At 36.9% G+C, this 16,101-nt stretch overlaps 1 pseudogene; it reads left to right on the top strand.

Moving 5' to 3' along the window:
• Positions 1-15,207: 15,207 nt before the first annotated feature.
• LOC132665100 (transcription elongation factor A protein-like 3) lies at positions 15,208-15,802 on the top strand (annotated as a pseudogene).
• The last annotated feature ends 299 nt before the right edge of the window (positions 15,803-16,101 follow it).

The following is a 16,101-nucleotide window of genomic DNA, read 5'->3' as shown; positions in this document are numbered from 1 at the left end:
AACTACATACTCTTATAAGAGAAATCAGAGACCTAAATAAATCAAAGGATGTACCATGTTCATGGATTGGAAGACTTAAATTGTTAAAATGATGATTCTCCCCAAACTGAGTTTAAGATTTAATGCAATCCTAATCAAAATCCTATCAGAATTTTGTATAGATATTGACAAAAGTAATTCAGAAATTATGTGGAAAAGCAAAAGGAATAGAAGAGCCAAACAATTTTGAAAAAGAACAAAATAGAAGGAATTACACTACCTGATTTCAAGATTTATTATAAAGCTACAAGAACCAAGAGTAGAGGCAAAATGATAGACATATATAGATCAATGGAACATAATGGGAATCCAAGAAATAGACCCACACAAATATATTCAACTGATTTTAACTGCAAAAGTAATTAATGGAGAAATGACAATCTGTTTAACAAATGGTGCTGGAATAATTGGATGTCCATATGGAAAAAAAAGAACCTAGACATATACCTCACACTTGGTATAAAACTAAGTGAAAATGTATCATGGACCTACACATACATAGTCAATTAATTTTTGACAAGGGTGCAAAGGCAATTCAGTGAAGAAAATATAATCTTTTCAACACATTGTGCTGGAACAACAGGACATCCATATGAAAAAAAAAATTAACTTTTAGGAGCTTGGGAAGATGGCAGAGTAGGAGGGCTCTAAACTTACCCTGTCCCACATTTTCAACTAGATACCATTCACATCCATATAAATAAACTGAAGAGTGATCTGAAGACTGGCAGAACAAGCTCCATAACTGAATGCAGAGAAGCAGCAGCATCTGAGAGGTTAGAAAGGGCAAAAATGGTGGTCTGAAGCTGCCCATAAGAGGGAGAGAGCTGCAGTGGTGGTGAGGGGAAAGCACCAGGGAACTCACAAAGGGAAGACAAATCTCTATACCACTTAGCTTTGAAAACCAGAGAGGCTGAATTCCCTGAATTTGTATAACCAACAGGACTCAGAGCCTGGAGGTTTAAAAATCAGCTGACTCAGCAATGGGTCAGCCAGGAGGGCCAGAGATAGCTGGGTCCCTGCCCTTAAAGAGACAGCAGCCCATGGAAACACAACGCTTTGCACAATGCCTGGGTCAAACAGGAGAAGGATCTGTTTATTCTGATTTTGGAGTCTGTTGGGGGACTTCTCTGGAAACAAAGGAGAAGGCAAGCTCCATTTTCCTACCCTATCCCCTGGCATAAACACAGGCCCTGTGGGAGGCGGTCAGCACAGACACTTGCTACCTACCAGCTAGTGGTGGGCCCTACCCATGTGTTCTCCAGAGGACTCGCCCACTCCTAATCTGCTGGCCTGGGCCCTGGGCTCAGGACAAGTTCTGTTAACTCCTGAGACTGCTACATGCAGATGTTCTATATAAACCAAATGATAACCACAAATAAAAACAGTAATATATATGTAAAAAATAAAGAGTAGAGAATTCAGGTATATCAATAAAGAAAACCAGCAAACCATGACAAAGAGAAAAAGAAGAAAGGATCTGAGAAAAACTACAAAAACAAGCACAAAACAAGTAACAAAAGGGCCATAAATACATATCTATCAATAATTACTATGAATGTAAATGGACTAAATGCTTTAATAAAAAGACATAGGGTGGGGGCGCCTGGGTGGCTCAGTAGGTTAAGCGGCCGACTTCGGCTCAGGTCATGATCTCGCGGTCCGTGAGTTCGAGCCCCGCGTTGGGCTCTGTGCTGCCAGTTCAGAGCCTGGAGCCTGTTTCAGATTCTGTGTCTCCCTCTCTCTGACCCTCCCCCGTTCACGCTCTGTCTCTCTCTGTCTCAAAAATAAATAAACGTTAAAAAAAAAATTAAAAAAAAAAAAGACATAGGGTGACAGAGTGGTTTAAAGAAACAAGACTTACTTATATACTGCCTACAAGAGACTCATTTAAGACAAAGACACCTGCAGATTGAAAGTGAGGGGATGGAGAAACATTTATCACACAAATGGATGTCAAAAGAAAGCCGGAGTAGCAATACTTATATCAGACAAACTAGACTTTGAAACAAAGACTGTAAAAAGAGACAAAGAAGGATACTATATAATAATAAAGGGGGCAATCCAACAAGAAGATATAACAATTGTAAATATTTATGGACCCAACATGAAAGCACCCAAATACATGAAACAGTTAATAACAAACATAAAGGAACTAATTGATAGTAATACAATAATAGTAGGGGACTTTAATACCTCACTTACATCGATAGACAGATCATCCAAACAGAAAATCAACAAGGAAACGGTGGCTTTGAATGACACACTGGACCAGATGGATTTAACAGATATATTCAGAATGTTCCATCCTAAAACAGCAGAATACATATTCATTTCAAGTGCACATGGAACGTTCTCCAGAATAGATCACATGTTAGGCCACAAAGTAAGCTTCAACAAATTCAAAAAGATCGAAGTCATACCACGCATCTTTTATGACTGCAATAGTATGAAACTAGAAATCAACCACAAGAAAAAAAATCTGGAAAGAGTACAAATGCATGGAGGCTAAATGTTACTAAATAATGACTAGGTCAACCAAGAAATCAAAAAAGAAATCAGTAGATACTTGGAAACAAGTGAAAATGAAAACACAATGGTCCAAAACTTTTGAGATGCAGCAAAAGTAGTTCTAAGAGGGAATTTTATAGCAGGAATTTTATAGCAATACAGGTCTACCTCAAAAAGCAAGAAGAATCTCATATAAACCACCTAAACTCACACCTAAAAGATCTAGAAAAAGAACAAATAAAACCCAAAACCAGCAGAAGTAAGGAAATAATAAAGATCAGAGAAGAAATAAATGATATAAATTAAAAAAATAGAACAGATCAATGAAATCAGAAGCTGGTTCTTTGAAAAGATCAACAAAATTGATAAACCTTTAGCTAGACTCATCAAGAAAAAAAAGAAAGAACTCAAACAAAATCACAAATGAAAGATGAGAAAAAGCAACCAACACTGCATAAATACAAACAATTATAACAGAATATTATAAAAAACTATATGTCAGTGAAACGGACAACCTGGAAGAAATAGAACAATTTCTAGAAATATATAAACTGCCAAAACTGAAGCAGGAAGAAGTAGAACATTTGGGAAGACTGATAACCTGCAAAGAAATTGAATCACTAATCAAAAACTCCCAAAAAATAAAGTCCAGGACTAGACAGCTTCACAGGGGAATTCTACCAAACATTTAAAGAAGAGTTAATGCATATTCTTTTCAAACTATTCCAAAAAATAGAAGAAGGAAAATTTCCAAATTCATTCTATGAGGCCAGTATTACCCTGATACCCAAACCAGACACCACACACACACACACACACACACATACACAAACCAAACAAACAAAAAACAACAACAACAACAAAAAAAACCAAAACACTACAGGCCAATATTTCTGCAATTTTTTCTGTAAAAATCCTCAACAAATACTAGCAAACCAAATCCGACAATACATTAAAAAAATCATTCACCACAATCAAGTAGGATTTAGTCTCAGGATGCAGGAGTGGTTCAGTATTTGCAAATCAATGTGATACATCACATCAATAAGAGAAAGGATAAAAACCATATGATCATTTCAATAGATACAGAAAAGGTATTTTACAAAGTACAACATCCATTCATGATAAAAACCCTCAACAAAGTAGGTTTATTTTATTTTTTATTTTTTTTATTTTTTTTAGCATTTATTTATTTTTGAGACAGAGAGAGACAAAGCATGAACGGGGGAGGGTCAGAGAGAGGGAGACACAGAATCTGAAACAGGCTCCAGGCTCTGAGCTGTCAGCACAGAGCCCGACGCGGGGCTCGAACTCACAGACCACGAGATCATGACCTGGGCCGAAGTCGGCCGCTTAACCGACTGAGCCACCCAGGCGCCCCTTAACAAAGTAGGTTTAGAGGGAACATACTTCTAGATAATAAAGGCCATATATTAAAAGCCCACAAGTGAACATCATACTCAGTAGGGAAGAACTGAGAGCTTTCCCCCTAAGGTCAGGAACAAGGCAAGGATATTCACTCTCACTACTTTTATTCAACACAGTACTGGAAGTCCTAACCACAGTCAGAACAACAACAACAACAACAATAACAACAACATCAAAAATAAAAGGCATCCAAATTGGTAAAGAAGAAATAAAGCTCACTGTTTGCAGATGACATGATACTATACATAGAAAACCCTAAAGACTCCATCAAAAAACTACTAAAACTGATAAGCGAATTTAGTACATTGCAGGATACAAAATTAGTGTGCAGAAATCTGTTGCATTTGAATACACTAATAATGAAGCATCAGAAAGTGAAATAAAAAAAAATCCCATTTACAACTGCACCAGAAATAATAAGATACCTAGGAATAAACCTAACCAAAGAAATAAAAGACCTATACTCTGAAAACTATAAAACATTGATGAAAGAAATCAAAGAGGACACAATGAGATGGAAAGACATTCCATGCTCATGGATTGGAAGAACTAATATTGTTAAAGTGTCCATACTTCCCAAAGCAGTCTACAGATTTAATTCAATCAGCATTTTTCACAGAGCTAGAACAAATAATCCTAAAATTTATATGGAACCACAAAGGACCTCGAATAGCCAAAGCAATTTTGAAAAAGCAAAGTAAAGCTGGAGGTATCACAATCCCAGACTTCAAGTTATATTGCAAAGCTGTAGTGATCAAAACAGTATGATATTGGCACAAAAATAGACACATAGATCAATGAACAGAATAGAAAGCCCAGAAATAAACCCTCAATTATATGCTCAATTAATCTTTGATAAAACAGGGAAAAATATCCAATGGGAAAAAGACAGTCTCTTTAACAAATGGTGTTGGGAAAACTAGTCAGCTATATGCAAAACAAACAAACAAAAACAAAGAAAAATAAAAATAAATTGGACCACTTTCTTACACCATACACAAAAAGAAATTCAAAATGGATTAAAGACCTAAATGTGAGACCTGGAACCATAAAAATCCTAGAAGAGAACACAGAGAAATGTCTCTGACATTGGGCATAGCAACTTCTTACTAGATATGTCTCCTGAGGCAAGGGAAATAAAAGCAAAAATAAACTATTGGGACTACACCAAAATGAAAGTTTTCTATACAGCAAAGTAAACAGTCAAACTAAAGGCAACCAACAGAATGGGAGAATATATTTGCAAATAACATATCCAATAAAGGGTTGGTATCCAAGATATATAAAGAACTCATACAAACCCAATACCCCCCAAACAAATAATCCAATTAAAAAAATGACCAGAAGACATGAACAGACATTTCTCCAAAGAAGGCATCCAGATGGCCAACAGACACACGAAAAGATGCTCAACATCACTTATCATCAGGGAAATCAAAACTAAAATGAGATATTGGAGCACCTGTGTGGCTCAGTCAGTTAAGTGTTTGACTTCCACTCAGGTCATGATCTCACAGTTAGTTCGTGGGTTCGAGCCCTGCATCAGGCTCTGTGCTAACAGCTCAAACCTGAAGCCTGCTTCAGATTCTGTGTCTCCCTCTCTCTCTGCCCCTTCCCTACTCATGCTCTGTCTCTCAAAAATGAATAAATGTTAAAAAAATTTTTTAAATAAATAAAATGATATATCACCTCACATCTGTCAGAATGGCTAAAATTAAAAAAAAATACACAAGAAATAAGTGTTGGTGAGTATGTGGAGAAAAAGGAAACTTGTGCACCATTGGTAGAAAAACTGATGCAGCCATTCTGGGAAACAGGATGGAATTTCTCAAAAAGTTAATTACCCTATGATCCAGTAATTGCACTACTGGGTATTTACCCCCGAAATAAAAAGCACTATATCAAATGGATAATTTATAGCAGCATTATTTACAATAGCCAAATTATGGAAGCAGCCCAAGTGTTTATCGATACATGAATGGATAAAGACAATGTGGTATAGATATAGTGAATATTATTCAGCCATAAAAAAGAATGAAATCTTGCCATTTGCAATAACACGGATTGAGCTAGAAAGTATAATGCTCAGCAAAATAAATCAGTCAGAGAAGGACAAATGCGATATGATTTCACTCATATGTAAAATTTAAGAAACAAAACAAACAAGCAAAGGAAAAAAGAGAGACAAACCAAGAATCAGACTCTTAACTATAGAAAACAAACTGATGGTGGGGCGCCTCAGTGGTTCAATTGATAAGCGGCCAACTCTTTATTTTGGCTCAGATCATGATCTCACACTTCCTGAGCTCAAGCCCCACGTGGAGCTGCACACTGACAGTATGGAGCCTGCTTGAGATGCTCTCTCTCCATCTTTATCTGCCCCTCTCCTGCTTGCATGCATACACGTGCTCTCTAAATAAGTAAGTAAGTAAATAAATAAATAAAAACAAACTGATGCTTACCAGAGGGGAAGTGGGTGGGAGGATGGGTGATATAGGTGATGGAGATTAAGGACTGCGCTTGTCACGATGAGCACTGGGTGACGTATGGAATTGTTGAATCACTGTATTGTACATTGGAAACTAATGTAACACTGTATGTTGACTATACTAGAATTAAAATGAAAATTTAATAAAAATTTAACTGAGATGTCAGGTTTATAGATATTTTCCACTTTAATATTCCAAATAATCTGGAGGTTAGCATTTAATGAATACATTTTAATTTTTTTTTTCAACGTTTTTTATTTATTTTTGGGACAGAGAGAGACAGAGCATGAACGGGGGAGGGGCAGAGAGAGAGGGAGACACAGAATCGGAAACAGGCTCCAGGCTCCGAGCCATCAGCCCAGAGCCTGACGCGGGGCTCGAACTCACGGACCGCGAGATTGTGACCTGGCTGAAGTCGGACGCTTAACCGACTGCGCCACCCAGGCGCCCCTAATGAATACATTTTAAAGCAAATAGGAAAAAAATAAAAAAATTAACTTTAATGTGTCCTTGCATCTTATACCAAAATTTTTATATTAAGAATGGACCTTAGACTTAAATGTAAAATTGAAAATCATAAAACTTTTAGAAAAAAGCACAGGAGAAAATCTTTGGGACATTGAGAAAGGCAAAGAGTTTTTAAATACAATATAAAAATTAAGATGCATAAATGAAGAAGTTGATAAATTGGACTCTATCAAATTTAAAAATCCTGTTCTACAATAGGTAATATTAAGAGAATGAAAAAAGGAGACACAGACTGGGAGAAAATATTTGATATCACATACATGATAAGGGACTTGTACTCATCACATGTAAAGAATTCTCAAAACTAAACATAAGAAAAATTTTAAGTGAGCAAAAGATTTGAACAGACTCTTCATTAAAGAGGTACAGATGGCAACTAAACCCAGCAAAAGATACTCAGTATCATTATTCATTAGAGACACACATATTAAAACCCCAATGAGATACCGGTGTACATCTATTAGAACAGCACAAAAAAATTAAAAAAACAAACAGTTGACAATACCAAGTGCTGATGAAGATGTGGAGGAACTGGAATTCTCATTCATTGGTGGGAATGAAGAATGGTATAGTCACTTTGGAGTCAGTTTGTCAATCTCTTATTAAATTAAACATATAGATACCATATAACCAGCAACCCTAATCCTAAGTATTAACTGAAGAGAAATGAAAACGTGTTTATGGGAAAATCCTTACATGAATGTTAATAACAGTTTTATTCTTAATAGCCAAAAAGCTGGAAACAACCCAAATGTCTTTCAACTGGTGAATGGATAAACACCATAATGAAATACTACTCAGCAATAAAAAGGAATAAACTGCTGATAGGTGCAATAACATGAATAAATGTCAAATGCAGTTTGCTAAGTGAAAAAAAAAAAGAAAGCCAAACTCACAAGCTGTATACTGTCTGATTCTGTTTATAGGACATTCTGGAAAAAACAAAATTATTGGTACAGAAAACAGATCAGTGTTTTCTAGGAATTACAAGTGGAGTGAGGGGTTGATTACGAAAAGACAGCTTGGGGAAGTTTGGGGGGTGATAAAACTGTTTTGTATCTTGATTGTGATGGTGATACATCACTGAATACATTTATTTATGCTTTTAGAACTATACACCAAAAAGAGTAAATTTCCTGCATGTGAAGTTTTAAGATAATAAAATGGAAGTGAAACCACAGCAACAACAAAGGGGATGAAGGAATGTATCTATATCCTTATTTAGGATGAGTTGTAGGAAACATTAAGTGGAAACAGGAAGTTCAGAACGGTGTAAATTATATGCTACCTTTTATCTAAGAAAGGGGAGATAGCCGGCCAGATCCTAAGGTGGTCCCCATGATTACTACCCCCTGCGTACACACCCTGTATGCTCCCCTTGAGTGTGGGTGGCCCTCTAAATAGAATCAGATCACAGCTGGGATTATCTTATGTTACCTGGCAAAAGAGAGAGCACCTGGGGTGGATGGGACCTAATCAGATGAACCCTTTAAAAGGCAGGTTTTCTCCCTGGAGTTGCAGAAGGAGACTAAAGATGAGCTCCTGCTGGCCTGGAAGAAGCAAACAGCTGTGGTATGACCTGCCCAAGAAGCTGAGAGAGGCCTCCAGGAGGTGGCAGTGACTAGAAGTCGACAGCCAGCGGCAAACTGAATGCTACCAAAGGAATGAGCTTAGAAGGGGCACTCCAAGCTCCAGAGGAGAGCACAGGGCAACCGACATGTTGATTTTAGCCTCATGAGATCCTGAGCAGAGAATCCAGCCATGCCGCGCTGGACTTCCAAACCACAGAACTGCGAGCTAGTCAGTGGGTGTTGTGTTAAACCTCTTAAGTTTGTGAGGATTTGTTACGCAGCCACAGAAAACTAGTACAGGGGCCTACAAATACAAATGTGTATTTGTTCATACTTTTTTAAAATGAAAGAATAAATAAAAAGCTAATAAAAATCATTATATTAGTGTGAGGGAGGAAACACAGGGTGAAAGTTACACTAACTTGGATGTACTTGGCTTTGTAGATTTGACTTTAAAACCATGTAAACACGTTACATAATTATAAATCAATATTAAATTAAAGTTAAAAAATCAATCTGTAAAAATAAAAAATTAAAATAAAACAAATGAAACTAATTCACACCACACAAAGAGAATTACTTCAAATGACTTTAGATTTCAGTAATTTAATTGTGCATCCCTAGTGGAATGTATCCTAAGGGCAAAAAGTATTACAAATGCATCTTCAACTCTATTGTGAAGAATTGTATATGAGCAATTAATCATATGATTACTACTAATAATATTATGGGTATTGTTACTCAAAAGCTATGAAGTTTGGTAGGCTAAAGCAAATATTTAATTGTATTATGTCATTAGAAGCCAAAATTTTCAATAGAAGAGAAGAGAAAGAAGTATGAAATTAAACAAATTAAGTAAAAACTCTTTAATACTAAGTTTGAATTGTGAATAGTAGAATAACCTCATGGTATGTTTCTTTTGAAAAAATTTATTTCCTGGCTCGGTCTGTTGAAAAATTCTACAATCAATGTTAACTGAGGAGCAAAGGGCACCCCTGCCTTCCAGGAAAAAGAACCAGACATCCCCTGGAGAAACACTGCTTCCAGGCGTGAGGAATAATATGTCCAGAATCCGGAACACCCTGTCTCACCAGAAAGCAAGGAATCCATCACAGACAGCCAGGGTCACATCAAAAAGACTCAGATGCCAACTTGTAGGGGTTTTCTTAGGCCACAAATGTGACCATTTCAACATTAAAAAGGATAGTAACTACAAAGGGTTGAAACACATTTAATACGTCTAAATCCAGGACTTCATACTGAGACAAGTAAAAATCACAGCTCATCACTTACCTTTGGAGGATGCTAAGAAACCAATACTTTGTTTCTGAAAACTTGCAAATAAAAGAAAACAATCATGTACTTATCCTGCAGTTGTGTTAAAACTATAACTCACAGTAATCAAATAGTTGATGAGGGGAAATCCTTTTTCTTATAGACAAATTCCAGCTTATTGTCCAGGATAAAGAAGGAAAAATAGAACATTACCATTATGCCACCTTTAATGAAAGAATAGACCAAGGCCTATTCCTGCCATCCAAGGTTGCTCAGACAATCTGGGCACTGCTGATGTGGAATGGGTACATCAGGCTGATGACAGCCACACCTACTGGTTAATCTCAGCCTCACAAAATGAGAGACATTGTACTTCCTCCTTTGGTGCATTGTGAAGTCCACACTATAACATAGTCTTGCCAAAGAAATCAAGCCTGAGTATGTTCAGATCTCTAGATTTAACTACAGTTTACAGCAAATACAGGTGTACAAAGAAATTTCAGTGACAGTGTGGTAAGCAGAATAATGCCCCCCCTCCCAAAGAAGTGCACTCCCTTGTGATGTCCCCTGACCCTTACTTGGCAAAAAAGGGATTTGCAGATGTGATTAACATTGTGGACTTTGAGTCCTTAGAGCAGAGAACCCTTCCCAGTGTGACCAGAGAGAGATGGCACCATACGACATGGTCAAAGGCAAGCAACAAAAGGACCCGCTCTGCAGTACAGGCTTTGAGGATGGAGCCACGGACTGTGGGTGGCCTCTAGAAGTGGGGAATGGCCTTCAGCTGACAGCCAGCAGAGAAACAGGGACCTCTGGCAACAACCACAAGGCACTGAATTCTGCCAACCACCAAATCAACAGGGGAACAAGCTTTGAGGAAGACAGGCAGCAAACCAACACCAACTTCAGCTTGGTGAAACCAAAGGGGACTTCTGACTTTCAGAACTACAGAAGACATTTGTTTTGATTAAGGTGCTAAGCCTGTGGTGATGTGTTTTCCAGGCAAATAATTTTATTTAGTGTAAGTAAGTACTTAAAACATTTCTATACAATAATTTCTACAGAAATCCTCCTATAAAGTTGTTTTGTGACCATGAAAAAATTACAGAACTGCTTTGAATTACAGTTTCTTTTTCCACTAAATGAACAGACCAGACAAGATAATTCCAAATCTTCAAAATAAGATGGCCATTACCACTTTAGAAAGAGAACATCAGAATAATTAAAAGCATTGGATTTAAATTCATGAATTCATTAATTTATTCAGCAAATATTTATTGAACAGCTACTATGTGCCAGCACTGTGTTAGACCTGGAGACAAGGGCTTTATCATCATAGAATTTATCTTCCATTTCTTTTTAATGTGATAAAAAACACAAAACATAAAAGTTACCATCTTAACCATTTTGAAGTGTTGTACAGTATTGTATTAACTATCAGCACTTTGTGGTACAATAGATGTCTAGAACTTTTTCATCTTGCAAAACTGCACTGTGGTTTTGTACTACGTTTTGAATTCAGGAAATGTGAGGCCTCCAGCTTTGTTTTTCTTTCTCAGGATTATTTTGCTTATTCATCATTCTCTTAAATTCCATATGAATTTTAGGATGGTTTTCTCTATTTCTGAAAAAATGCCACTGAGATTTTGGTAGGTATTGTGTTGAATCTCTAGGTCACTTTGGGTAGTATGGACATTTTAACAATGCTAAGCTTACCAATCCATAAACATGGTTTCTTTCCATTTGTTCGTATATTCTTGAGTTTCAGCATTTTGTAGTTTTCAGTGTGCCAACTGAAAGTCTTTTGCCTGCTTGGTTAAATTTATTCCTAAGTACTTTATTCTTTTTCGTGCTATTGTAAAAAGTATTTTCTTAATTTCCTTTTCAGACTGTTCATTGTCACTGCATCAAAATACAACAGCTTTTTATGTGTTGACTTTGTGTTCTGCAACTTTGTTGAATTCATTTATGACTTCTAACCTGTGTGTGTGTGTGTGTGTGTGTGTGTGTGTGTGTGTAATCTTTAAGGTTTTCTACATATAGCATCATGTCGTCTGCAAACAGAGATAACTTTACTTCTTCCTTTCTGATGTGGATGCCCTACACTTCTTTTTCTTGCCTAATTTCTCTGGCTAGTACTTTTATTTACTACTATGTTGAATAGAAGTGGCAAGAGTGGACATCCTTGCCTTGTTCCTGATCTTATAGGAAAAGCTTTCCATCTTTCACCATTGAGTGTGATGTCCACTGTGGGCTTTTCATATCTGGCCTTTCTTATGTTGAGGTAGTTTCCCCATATTCCAAATTTGTTGAGTTTTTTTTTTATCATAAAAGGATGCTGAATTTTGTCAAATGAATTTATTGCATCAATTGACAAAGTTATGTGGTTTTTAAATTTTTTTTTATGTTTATTTTTGAGAGAGAGACAGAGAATGAGCAGGGGAAGGGCAGTGAGGGATGGAGACACAGAATCAGAAGCAGGTTCCAGGCTTTGAGCTGTCAGCACAGAGCCCAACGTGGGGCTCAAACTCATGTACCTTGAGATCATGACCTGAGCCAAAGTTGGATGCTTAACCAACTGAGCCACCCAGGCACCATGAAAGTTATGTGTGTTTTTTGTCCATTCTGTTTATTCTGTTAACATGGTGTATTACATTAATTGATTTTTTTTTCTACATTGAGCCATCCTTTCACTCCAGGAAAAAAATCCCACATGATCATGGTGCATAATCCTTTTAATGTGTTGTTGAATTTGGTGGCTAGAATTTTGTTAAGGATTTTTGCATCAATGTTCATAAGGGATATTGGTCTATAGTTTTCATTTCTTGTACTGTCTTTGTCTGGCAGGTTAATTCTAGATTTTTAGGATGAGTTAGGATGTATTCCTTCCTCTTCCAACTTTTTGAAACATTTGAGAAATATAGGTGTTACTTGTCCTTTAAATGTTTGGAAGAATTCATCAATGAAACCATAGGGTCCACGGCTTTTCTTTGTTGGGAGATTTTTATTACTGATTCAATCTCCTTACTAGTTATAGATCTATTCATATTTTCTGCATCTTTGTGATTTTGCCTTGGAAGGTTTTTAGTTCTAGACATGTGTCCATTTCATCTAGGTTATCCCATTTGTTGGTATATGGCTGTTCATAACATTTTCCTATGATCTTCTTTATTTCCATCAAATCAGTGGTAATATGCCCATTTTCATTTCTAATTTTAGTTACTTGAGTCTTCTCTTTCTTTCATAGTCCATCTAGCTAAGGTTTGTCAGTTTGAAAGAATTTTTGGTTTCATTAATTTTTTTTATTGTTTTTCTATTTCTGCTCTAATTTTTATTATTCTCTTCCTTCTGCTAGCTTTGGGTTTAGATTGTTCTTCTCTTTCTAGTTCTATAAGTTGTAAAGTTAGGTTGTTGATTTGAGATCTTTCCTGTTTTTATTTTTTAAATTTATTTTTAAAATGTTCATTTATTTATTTTGAGAGGGGGGATGTATATGAGTGAGGCAGAAGCAGAGAGAGAGAGACAGAGCGGGGGTAGGGAGAGAAGCCCAAGCAGGCTCTGTGCTATCAGTGCAGAGCCCGACACAGGACTCGAATCCATGAGCCATGAGATCATGACCTGAGCTGAAATCAAGACTAGGATGCTTAACTGACTGAGTCACCCAGGTGCCCCTCTTTCCTGTTTTTTTTTTTAATATATGAAATTTATTGTCAAATTGGTTTCCATACAACATCCAGTGCTCATCCCAAAAGATGCCCTTTTCAATACCCATCACCTACCCTCCCCTCCCTCCCACCTCCCCATCAGCCCTCAGTTTGTTCTTAGTTTTTAAGAGTCTCTTATGCTTTGGCTTTCTTCCACTCTAACCTCTTTTTTTTTCCTTCCCCTCCCCCATGGGTTTCTGTTAAGTTTCTCAAGATCCACATAAGAGTGAAACCATATGGTATCTGTCTTTCTCTGTATGGCTTATTTCACTTAGCATCACACTCTCCAGTTCCATCCATGTTGCTACAAAGGGCCATATTTCCTGTTTTTTTTTTTTTTTAAGTTTATTTATTTATTTAGAGAGGAGAAAGGGCAGAGAGAGAGAATCCCAAGCAGGCTCTAGGCCTAATGTGGGGTTCAAACCCATGAACCATGAGATCATGACCTGAGCTGAAATCAAGAGTTGGATGCTTAACCAACTGAGCCACCCAGGCACCCCTCCTCTTTTCTGTTTGTAATGTAAGTGCTTATAGCTATAAACTTCTCACTTAACACTTCTTTTGCTGACTCCCAAAAGTCTTGGTATGCTGTGTTTTCATTTTTATTCATCTCTAAGTATTTTGCAGTTTCCCTTGTGATTTATTTTTTGATCTGCCAGTTGTTTAATTGTGTATTGTTTAATTTCTACAAGTTAATGAATTTTCAAATTTTATGTCTATTGTTGATTTTTAACCTCATCTCATCGTGGTTAGAAAAGATACTTTGCCAGATACTTTGTTTATATTTAACATTATAATATAATATATTATATATATAATTATATATAATACATAATTATATATATAATATATAATATAAGATTTTATATATATATATATATATATATATATATATATATATATATCTACTGAAACTTAATTTGTGGCCTAATCTATACTGATCTATACTGGAAAGTGTCTCATGTGCACTTCAGAAGACTGTGCATGCTGTTGTTGTTGAGCAGAATGTTCTGTATATGTCTGTTCTGGTTGGTCTACTGTATTGTTTAAGTCCTCTATTCCCTAACTTATCTTCCGTCTGGTTGTTCTATCCAAATTGAGAGTAGGATATTGAAGTTTCCAACCATTGTTTTATAACTGTGTATTTCTCCCTTCAATTCTAATATATTTTTGATTCACATATTTTGATGGCTTGATATTAGGTGCATAACTGTTTAAACTGTTATATCTTCTTACTCTATTAAATATTTTATTAATGTATAATGTCTTTTTTTGTCTCTTGTAAACTTTTTTGATTTAACATCTATTCTGTCTTAGTATAGCCTCTCCTGCTCTCTTTTGGTTACTATTTACATGGAATCTTTTTTTCATCCTTTCACTTTTAATCCATTTGTGTCTTTGAATCTCAGGTGAGTCTGTTGTAGCACACTCACCTTCCCTGTGGTCCTGTCCTTGCACTATTCACTACCATTGCCTGTGAAGAACTAGCTCTCTGAGCTGCCTGGCAGTGGGTGAGGGGGCTTTGGTGAGACCAAGAAAGTACAGGCCTGCCCCAGGGCCCCCAGGTCTGTGTGTCTGTCCCCAGCACTCAGCAAGGCTAGAAAATGAGGAGGAACCTGTCCAGAATCCCTGAGAGACAGGAAAAAAAGGGGAAATCTCAACATGAAAAAACTCTGAAATGAAAATGAAGCAAAGCTGGAAATTGAGGGCAAGCCAGAAGATGAAGCAGAGTCTGACAATGAAGGAAAATCAGATGAGGAAGAAAACCTAGAAGTGGAGGAGAATCCAGGGCACGAAAGAAATATCCAGAATGAGGGACAACCAGATGATGAGAAACAACCAGAAGATGAGAGAAAGCAAGAAAAGCAGGGCATGTCCAAAAATGAGAGAAAACCACATGGTGAGGGCAAGCCAGAATCCCTGGGAAAAACTCCCTGGGAGTAAGCCGTGGGCCATCAAAAATCCCGCAGCTGAAGATTATGTGCCCAGGAAAGCAAAAAGAAAAATGGACAGGGGGATGGAAAATTCCCCCAAGGACTATCATGAGGAATTACAGGAAAGACACTTGGGCAATGAGGAGATGATAAGAGAATGTGGAGATAAGGGCTCAGGAAGAGCTAAGAAAAAAAAGAAAGAAAATGGGTTGTTTTCATTGAGTGCAAAGAGATGTACAGGATCCATTCACCCTAAAAGTGTCAGGAGAGTGAGGGGTATAGGTAGGGGCCAAAGGGGATTACATGATATACCACATCTTTAGTGTCTTTGGCCTTCAATTCTAATTTCTCTGATGAGAATATTGCTGACCCCACTTTTCCTGACAGGAATTTGCTAGGTTATGTGCTTTAACCTTAAGCTGATACTTTGCTTTAGGTGTCTCTCTTGTTGCCAGCAGCCTTTCGATCCAACTACAGTATTCTCTGTCTTTCAGTAGGAGATTTTCACCCATGTGCATTAAAAAGCTGTTCATGGTACATTGTAAAATAACAATAAAGAAAAACAGTTTCAGAACCACACACATAAAAAATAAAGTGAAGTCTGTTGTAGGCAGAATATAGT

This window comes from Panthera onca, chromosome D3 (genome assembly GCF_046562875.1).
Source record: "Panthera onca isolate mPanOnc1 chromosome D3, mPanOnc1 haplotype 2, whole genome shotgun sequence".
NCBI lineage: Eukaryota > Metazoa > Chordata > Mammalia > Carnivora > Felidae > Panthera > Panthera onca.
This window is presented reverse-complemented; position numbering and strand designations above follow the sequence as displayed.